At 41.2% G+C, this 10,097-nt stretch overlaps 1 protein-coding gene across 2 annotated transcripts in view; it reads left to right on the top strand.

Annotated features, from left to right (window-relative positions):
* Positions 1-10,097, top strand: part of SGCD (sarcoglycan delta) — a 763,996-nt gene that overhangs the window by 363,442 nt on the left and 390,457 nt on the right. The gene's annotated exons all lie outside the window — the stretch shown is intronic.

Raw genomic sequence — 10,097 nt, 5'->3', positions numbered from 1 at the left:
AGGGACTGGTCTCTCTTGATAGCATGTCCAAAGTACATGAGGCGAGAAGTCTTGCCGCCCTTGCCTCTAAGAAGTACTCTGGCTGTGCTTCCAAGACATCTGTCTGCGGAGATCAGAAAGACAAACACAAGCTGTGTGTCTCAGGTCAATCCTAACTCGTGTTGGCTCTACTTGTGCAAGCTTTCCAAGGCATTGACCTTTGGGAAACAGATCACCAAATCCTTCTCTTAAGGGATTTCTGAGTGGGTTCAAATTCAAACTTTTCAGTTAGTAGCTTGACATTTAACCTCTTATGTCACCCAAGGACCATGGCAATCATAGAGGATGGTATTTTTAAAAAGTGTTTCCAATGACTAGAAAGAATTATACCAGTTATTAGTCTTTTAATTGTATGTGTCTTTTAGCCAAAAGATCATGTATCATGGCATAAAACTGTAAATTCTGCCATTCTACCTGTCAACATACAAGGCTAGATACAAGGACTGAATCAAAACTCAACATAGGTTTTTTACTCAGATATACTTTTATTGCTCTCCAGTTTTCAAGCTCTATTTTTCTTCATGTTAGTGCCTTCTAGCAAAAGTACCTTTTCTTGGGTTAACAGGTATGGGTATCAATTAATCCATTACCCTTTTAAAGGGAGAAATAGCTTTCTTCACGGCACAAACTGAAATCCCCAGAGTTCGTTTCCACTACCAGTGATTGGCCTCAGTTGGACCACATTCTCAGTGATAAACTAAGTCTTGTACTAAGAGATGTCAAATACTGATGGGTTAGGCCATCTGCCACATGCCATCTGTCTTAGTTATATATTGCTGCTGTATCAGAAATACCATCAGATGATTTTAACAAACAGAGAAGCCAGAGATCCAAATATTAGAAGAAGACTTTCACTCTGGGACGAAGTCCTTTGTCTCCTTTCAAGTCTCTGTGGGCCTGGCATTCCTTAGAGATTTCCAAGTGTCTTTGGCATCAATCTAGAAGATTCTCCATGCAGAGATCCTAGGCTTCAAAGAGGCACCCCTGTCCCAGCTCTTCTTTCTTGGTGGCAATCAAGTCTCTCTGCTCTCCACTCCATTGTTTACTCTCTTTTAAGACTCAAAAAATATTGACTCAGGGTACGCCCTAATTTGTAGATTTCATCCTGCCTCACTAACAAAACTCTCTTCAGCCCTGCCTTATTAACATCATGAAGATGAGGATTGATAATGCACCAATAATGACATCAATAATTATTTTTTAAATCATAAGAATGGAGGGCAGTTACATAACAGTGAGAATCATGGCCTTGCCACGTTGACACAAATGTTTGAGGGCTCAAGTGCAATCCATCCCACTGTGCTTATAGCTGAGGGTCCAGAGCAGCTGGGAAGTTGTGTCCCTAATGTCAGGAGCAGGCTCATTATGTTGCTAAGGATGATTCAGAGGTGTCCTTGCAACGCTGTATGTGCATCACAGACACTCCCTGTCATTGAGATGATATATGTCTATAGAGTAATCTTACTAAATATCATATTAATAAAAGCAGTGTCTTCCATTACCTGGCGGGTGTGTTACCAGTCAAAGTGAGGGTGAAGAGGGAGGGGCAGCTCTCTATGAATGCACACCATTTATTAAACATGCAGGGGAGAAATGCAATTCAGCAATCCTCCCTCTCTAACCTCACTTAGGCTCTCTGTTTTCAGCTGTTGTCATATTGGCCCACTTAGGGAAGGGTAACTATATAAGGTAATTACAAAGATAGTGTTTAATTAGTTTTGGTTTCAAATCGAGGTATTTGCTGCAAACCTGGCCAGCAATGCTGATGGACATTAATGAATGAAACGGTGTGATTAAAACATCTGTCACTGTCAAACAAGGTCTGTGCAGGGTGGGGATTGGCCCAACCCTGGGAATGTGATGACGGCCACAGAAGGCAAATTAGACAAACTTAATGTTCCCCTAATCATTAGCCGATTCAGCTGACAGTGATTGGTCGCAAACATGCACCGATGAGCAGTAATGAAGTTGCTAGCAGATCATTTCAGCATAGGTTTTTCAGGCTAATTAGCTAGACAAAAATGTTAATTTAATCAAAGAAACATGTATTCATTAAAGGTGTGTAAGAGAGCTGGAGGAGAAAATTGGCTCAGTCATTGAAGAGGTAAAATTATAGCTGCCAAGCAAGTCATCTCCTCTTCACAAAATCATTCCTCAATTTGCAGTATCTCTCGGAAATCAGTCTGGTTACACTTCAGCGGGCCACGTGCTCTTTGTCTTCTCTCGATCTGTTTATGGCAGACAGGAGACCATTTGCAGAGCAAAGGGGAATCAAGGCAAATGCTTATCTCATTTTCTCCCGCAAGGATTCATTAATTCCTTTCTGAATGTGTTTCTTCTTTGATTTGTGGAATGTTGGAATAGAAGCGTGCTGGGGCTTATCTACTTCATGTCATTCTGTTTCCAGGAAGAGAATGAGGCACAGAGAGGCCACAGCCCTGCTTCAAAGCCACACAGCTAGCACATTTTCTTTCTTTCTTTCTTTCCTTTTTTGTGTTTGCCTTGGACACAGGGCCCTCCTGTGTCTCCAGTAGAGTAAAATGTGTGAGTTAAGAATTTATAAATGGTAATTCCCCAATTTTATCACTGTACCGAGGGCATTTTCAAACATTGTTACAGCAACATTTATCTCAAAAGATATGATCTAGCTACACTTGTAATTGGGAAGGAAATGGAAAAATCTATATGATGGACAAATGCAATTTGACTGTGTATTTCTTGGCCGGGGAGAATACATGTGAAAGTGCTGGAAGTAATGAACACTGTTTCCACTGTTGGCACATGAAGAACGGAATGATTTTCTGCTTGTACTCTTGAACACTTCTTTGGCAAGTGATGCAGAGATAAAGGCATTCCTTTACAAGGTCTGAATCCAGTTACCAGCATGCAAGAGGGCTTCAAAAAAGATCCATTTTTCCAAGCTGCTGTTTACCCACTTCATTAACTAATCCATGCACATTCTTATTAGCTCAACAATACTCATGAAAGGAGTTGGTGAAGAACCTGGATCCAGCTGGGAGAGTCCTGTACTGGGATGGGAAGGCTTTGGACACCCAGTGTTCCCCTAGGATAGATTTGCTACTTCAAATAAAGATCATTCTAAATCTCCTTCAAATAAATTTCACTAACTCTTGTTAGTGAAATTCTCCTCATCTTTCTATATCCACCAAAGGCCATCTTTTCTGGAAGTATCTACTACTGGAACTTGGACCAGGGAAGGGCCCTATTGTGCTCCAGCCATTTCAACCTGTATTGATCTCCGGAGCTCTCATTGGGATTTAAAACCGACTGCTGGTTCCTTTTGCTGTGACTTCCGGGGGGCACGGTTGGCCATGTTTTGGACTGCTCAAATGCACCAGCCACTTTTGGGGAGAAAAGGAAAAGTCTATCTGCTCCTGTAAATATGCCCAGCTTCAGAAACCCTGTATTAGGGTCTCTATGAATTGGAATCAACTCAATGGTAGTGGGTTACCTCCCTAAGGAATCCCTGGGTGGTGCAAGCATTGAACGTCATGCTCAGTCAAGTGGTTTAGTCAACTCACAAGGACTTTGGGGAGACAAAAGTCTGCTGATCTGTTTCCTAAAAATCAGCCCTTGAAAACCTTGTGGAACATAATTCTAAACAGCTTGCTTGTCTGTCTTACTAAAGCATAGTTCCTCAAATGATAGCTGATGCACCACCCACCTCAAAAATCACCTGGGTTATGTGTTAAAAATGCAAACACCGTGGTATCTTAGTAACCTAGTGCTGTGACAACAGAATTACCACAAATGGATGGCTTTAACCAACAGAAATGTGTTCTTACAGTTGAGGAGGTAAAAGCCCAAGTTCAGAACCCTGGGTCTAGAGAAAGGTGCTCTGTTTTTGTGTCTCTGTGTCTTGGAGGTTCCCAGCACAGGTCCCCCAGGTTCAAAGGGCGTGCTCTGCTCCTGCATCATCTTTCCTTTTAATAATAGGTTCCTCTCATCTTCTAGCTTCTCTTTCCTTTGCTCTCTTGTAAGATAAAAGATGATGCAGACCACCCCCCAGGGATGATCCTCTTACAACCAATTAGAGCCTTGACCTTAGTAAGGGTGTGGCATCCCACCTCAATCCTCTTAGACCCTTGCTTCTCAACCTGTGGGTCGACCCCTTTGGGAGTCGAAAGACCCTTTCACAGAGGTTGCTGGATTAATAATAGTAGCAAAGTTACAGTTAAGAAGTAGCAACGAAAATAATTTTATGGTTGGGGGTCACCACAACATGAGGAACTGTATTAAAAGGTTGCTGCATTAGGAAGGTTGAGAACCACTATCTTAGAGGGTATGAAACTCATTATATACCTGGTGATTATCTCATTATATACCTGCCACACTACACTCTTACCCAACTGCTCAGCCACTGGGAATCATGGCCCAGATAAGTTAACACATATTTGGGGAAGCAGGGGGGGCGGATGGCACAAACCCATGACATTTGTCTCTACCCCAGTGTTATAATTACATTGTGGTGCAATAATGAAAGATATCACCAATGGGTGGCTTTAAAGAACATTTAAAGAACAGAAGTGTATTTTCTCAACGTTCTGTTTGGATCTCTCTGGTCTGTTGACAGACAATTCTTGGCACTTATTTTCTTGTAGACAGCTTTTCACATAGTTTCAATCATCCCTGTTGTGTGCCTCTGTGTTTATTCTGCTGTCTTTGTATGAGAGTGCAAGAGTGATTAGGTTTAGGACCCATCTACTTTGTCTGGCATAAGCAAATTTAATGCAACAAAAGAAGACCCATTCCCAAACAGACTCACACAGTGAGAGATATGGGGGTTCAGACTTTTATATTAGGGTAGGTGGAGAGATAATTCAATACATAATACCCAGACTTCCTTGATCATCTACCTCTTGGAGGAACAGGTATAAACTCAAATTTAACAAGTTTCTTAGGTGAGCCTTTGCACCAAAGATGTGTAAACATGCTCTTCAAATCTCTCAACTACCTAAGTAGGGTCTAGTATGTGTAGAAAGTACTCAGCATATACACTCCATAAATAATGAGTAAATTATGTTTTATTACACAATGATCGCTCATCAGATCCTAAAGCATTCCCAAAGTTTTGGGGTGGGGTGGGGTTTGTTTTTTGTACCTTTGCTAGTATAGAATCTTATTTCATATCTCAGATGCTACAGAAGCTTAGAGACAATATAATTTTGGAATATAAAGGAATTATTGATGAGCCTTCACTCCACCCATTGTCTGAGGTAAACAGGTGGAAAGAAACTTGCCTAAGGTCACAGAGAACATTAACAACAGAGACTGAATCAGAAGCCATATTGTCATATGGGTCCCTTTCCTATTGTACCCTGCTCCTGCTGTGGCAATTCTACAGAGCAGAGGATGGAGAAGCTATTCTTGCTACTGTGTCTCTCCAGGAAAAGACCCCAAATCTTCTCTTGTTTTACACAGAATTAGAAATGAATCCATTTTTTTGACAGTTCCCACATAACTAACACCTACTGTTCTCAGAGACTCATCCCTTAGAGCTAAGCAACTCAGTAAAGTCTGATGTACAGAGAGATGCACCAGGATGCCTGAGTGCTGATTATTTCACTGCTAGTAACAATGAGGAAGTCTGGCCTCCTGGCTTTGGGGCACTTGTGGCTAGAAAGTACCCTGGCTTCCACTCCATCTCAGATAGGATTCATTTCAATCTTTGCAGTTATTTCTGTATACAAATACCTAACCCTTTTTGTTTGAATGAATTTAAATACATATATATTTGATGCAGACAGAATAGCATTCTTTACTACTCTTGGGTTTAATGGCTATTTTTCCCGTAATATATATTTCAAAATATTATATTTTTGCCATCCTTGTTCTATTTTAGATGCAATTAATGATAACCGCATTCTGCTTTGGCATACAACTTTCCATTGACAGAATAGGGATGATGTTGTTTTGTGCAGTCATGTTAATAACTCATTTGTCAAGGTTGGACTGCACCATAGGGTTATCTTGACTTTAATCTTAATAGAAGCAGATCACCAAGTCTCTCTCTTGTAGAGACATTGTGTTGGGACATCTGGCCTTGATTAAAAGTACCTGAATGCATAACTGTTTCACTACTTGAGCTCTATGGAATGGAGGTTACAACTCATATTTTTAGTTGGATTCCAAAATCTTTGCACTGGGCAAATCTGCAAAAGATCCCTTTAAAGTGTAAAAGATCAAAACCTGACTTTGAGAACTACGGCACACCTGACCAAAGCCCTGGTATTTTCCATTGCCTCCTCTGCATGTGAAAGTTGGTCATTGACTAAGGAAACTCAGCAAAGAGCTGATGCACTTCAATTATAGTGCTTGGGGAGAATATTGAAATAACTATGGACTGCCAGAAGAACAAACCAATCAGTCCGGGAAGATGTAAAATCAGAATGTTCCTTAGAAGCTAGGATAGTAAGACTTCATCTCATGTACTTTGGGCATGTTATCAGGAGGGACCAGTCCCTGGAAAATGACATCATGATTGGCAAAGCAGAGAGTCACTGAAAAAGAGTAAGGCCCTCAATGAGATGGATTGACACAGCGGCTACAACAGTGAGTTCAAGTGGAAGAACAATTGTGAGGACAATGCAGATGCAGACAGGGTATAGTTCAATTGTACATGGGATCATCATGAGTTGGAACCAACTAGATACCATCTAACAAAAACAGCATAATCTTTGCATATGTACCCAAAGGAGTGACCATTAGATTTAGGAAGGACTGTTTAATGGGCTAAAATAACTGAAAAGAAGGATGCTATCCAGGGAGTCATCATAATTCCTCTGGAGTATTGTCTCTGGCAGACACAGTTGACAATCTTCTACTTCAACACTGTGCCCAGAGCCATTCGGTTATTTTTAAGGATTGACAGATGGCACAGAGGTTGCTAAGGTAGAAACTCGGGTTTCTTTGTATGTCTGGCAAATTTTACAGCCTAAACAATTGGTTTAATTGGTATGATTAAGCAATGCCAATAAAGTTGCATTAACATATAAATATTACATAATGTTCAAGAAAACAGAGTCCTAGTAACAGATGGAAATGGTTGATATTTATACAGCAACTAAGTGAAGTCAGAGATCGACTACTGGGGTTTAAATCTGAGCCACACAGAGAGAGAGATGGCATTTCAGGGACATTGACAGAGCTAACATCATTCTCTTGGAGGAGGAAGACGCTATCTATTTGAGGTAGCTTTTTCAAGTTTCTAGCGAAAAAAATCTTTTTAACTTATAATTTAATTTGTCCATGAACTTTCTGAAACCACTCATCTAAACTTTCATAACTTTGGGAAATGTAAGCCCAGGTCAAGTTTGGGAATCCCCATTTTGGAACCATTAGGATGGGACGTTTGAGCACTTCAAATCTCTTTATGTTGCACATTTGCCAGGTTTGCAGACGGAAGCCCCGAGAATCCTGACAGCCTCAAAAAAAAAATACATTTACTGGGATTGAAAGCTTCTAGCTAAGTGTGCTCTGTGAGGATGCATGGGAAGGCTGGATTTACAGCCTGGAAATGGCACCGCACTCAACTGGGAGTTTAAGAATCTCCATGAAGGCTTCGAATTAGAAGAGCATATTTGTCACATTTGGGGACAGTAGGAAATCGAGCATTTTTGGAAAACCATAAATGAGTTAATGTAGTGTTCAGGACAAGCTGTGCGTTGGCCTCTCTAAGGAGGTCTGTAGTAATAACCTGCTGTAAAAAGTACCCCGCCTCTCTGGCAGGCTTCGCCAGGTGCCAGCGCTCCAGGAGCTGGCATCTCTAGCAGTCCCTCTCGCTTAAGGACCTCTCATTCTGTGAGCTAGACCTTGGCTCCGTTTCCAATGTGCTTTCTGCTGGGCAATTTGCCACACGGAAGGAAGACCTGTGAGAAGTTAAGTAAAAATGGATGAATCCTTGTCAAGAGGTTGATTTTTTGTGTAGCAGCAAGAAGAGCGTAGCTAAAGAGCGGTATTTCTGTTTTCAAAGGATAAAGAAGAGCCTCCGCCATAATCCCTGCCTCCCCCAATCAGCTTTCTTAAGCTAGACAGGCTCCTGCAGCTCCCTCCTCTTTAGACCATTTCGTAGTGTAGGGAGTGCCTTGGTTACATTCACAACCGTGCCTAAGATGTCTTTAAGTCAAATGTGTAGGTAATTTAGATACAATAAGTAGAGATTTCATTCAACCTTAACCATAGTGCACAGAAGAGCTCAAAGCTTTTTCAATGGTTTAAAACCTACAAGTGTAACAAGTGAAGGTGATTGTGATAAACTGTGGCTGGTTCCGTTTAGTTCTGTCCTTCCTACCAACGCTTACAGAGCTAGATCCAACTTATACTGACACTGCATAGGGTTTGTGAGGGTGCACATCTTTATGGAGCTAATGCTCACCTTTCTACCCTTGCTGAGTGGCTAGTGAATTTGAATGACTGACTTTGTTTGGAGTTAGCAGCCCAAAGTCCACTATGTCACCAAGGCTCCTTATGCCTTTAAAGGTCATGGCGAATTTACATAATATTAATGGGAAAGTGGAGGTTGTCCCATTAGGGACAAACTAGTGCCATAGTGTGGGAACCCTAATGGCATAGTAGTTACACGGTGGGCTGCTAACCTCAAAGGCAACAGTTCAAATCCACCAGCTGCTCTGCAGGGGGCGAAAATAAAGAAGGTTTCTACTCTCCTCAAGAGTTACACTCTGGAAACCCTGTCCTGCAGGGTTGCCAGGAGTCTGACTTGATGGCAGTGAGTTCGGTTTTGTTTCTGCAGGAGTTGTCGGTAAGCCTGAGACTCTTCACCTGGCACTGCCTGTGCCTGTCTTCTCCATGGCAAGATGGAGCAGTTAGTCAGCTTACGTTATTCCTTGGCTCTATTCCTTGGCTAACTAAATGGTGTCCTATTTTCCACATCTTTTAAGATCCCTTTTAAACCATTTATAGCATCCAGCTTAATTATGACTGCCAGATAGACTTATAATAATAGCTTTTCTAATAATGTGGTAATAATAATGGTCATAACAACTTACATTTATTGAATGCATTTTAGGCAGTAGGAGGTATTTAAGTTTGTCTGTGAATTAAGTCTTTTTAATTTTCAAAAACCTTAAGAAAGTTACTATTATTTGCTTTATATGAAACATTACAGAAGCACTAAAAGTGACAAGTGTTAAATTACTGACCCAAAGTCAAAGGGAATACTCAAGACCAGACAGACTGTCTCCCGAGCACCCGTTTTAACTGACTTGGCTTTCTTTCCACAACCAAAAATATACAAAAGAAACAAACAAACATACCAAAAATCCCTCATTGCCATTGAGTCAATTCTGACTCATAGTGACCATACAGGACAGAGTAGAACTGCCCCTGTGGTTTTCAGAGAATGTAACAGTTAACAGGAATACAAAGACCCATCTTTCTCCCAAGGAACAGCTGCTAGCTTTGAACTACTGGCTTCACATTTGGCAGTTCACTACGTGAGTACTATGCCACCAGGGAACCATCTTTCCCAGAGAGGGAAAAATAAATAATAGCAACTAACAATGCTTCAGGAATACTAACAATGCTAAGTACTCGGGATATTCTATTTCCATTTTCTCCTTTTCATTTGATGAGTTATTGAATAGGGGAAGCTGTTATTAATACCCTTTACCACAAATCAGAAGGTTAGGTATTAGAATTCTCCAGTCGTCACTTGGAAGAAGACTGGGTGATCAAGGTAGCCATTGAAGACCTTGTGGAGCTGAGTTTTACTCTGATACATTTGGGATTGCCGTGAGTTGACTCAACTCTCTGTTTTAGAGGAAAGGGAGGTCTAGAGAGCATGTAGGTTGTCCCAGGTTATGTAGCTAGAACAGATCTCATTGGCCACCCTCCGCCTGGCAGCATTCTCTAGCACCTACTTGGTATTTACCTGGGTGGTAAACAAGTCCTATTTACTTGAAGATTCCTCCTTAAGAAAACTTAGCTCATGTCTCAAGATATTTGGATGGTTTCCAATTTTCTTTGTCTTTGTAGGGTAGTGTTCCAGAATTCCTTAATGATCATTGCATCCCAAAGGA

The sequence above is a fragment of the Echinops telfairi genome, unplaced genomic scaffold (assembly GCF_000313985.2).
Source record: "Echinops telfairi isolate 266 unplaced genomic scaffold, ASM31398v2 ScPeMD7_7469;HRSCAF=8507_0, whole genome shotgun sequence".
NCBI lineage: Eukaryota > Metazoa > Chordata > Mammalia > Afrosoricida > Tenrecidae > Echinops > Echinops telfairi.
Note: the sequence above shows the minus strand (reverse complement) of the source record. Positions and strands in the feature narration are given on the sequence as shown.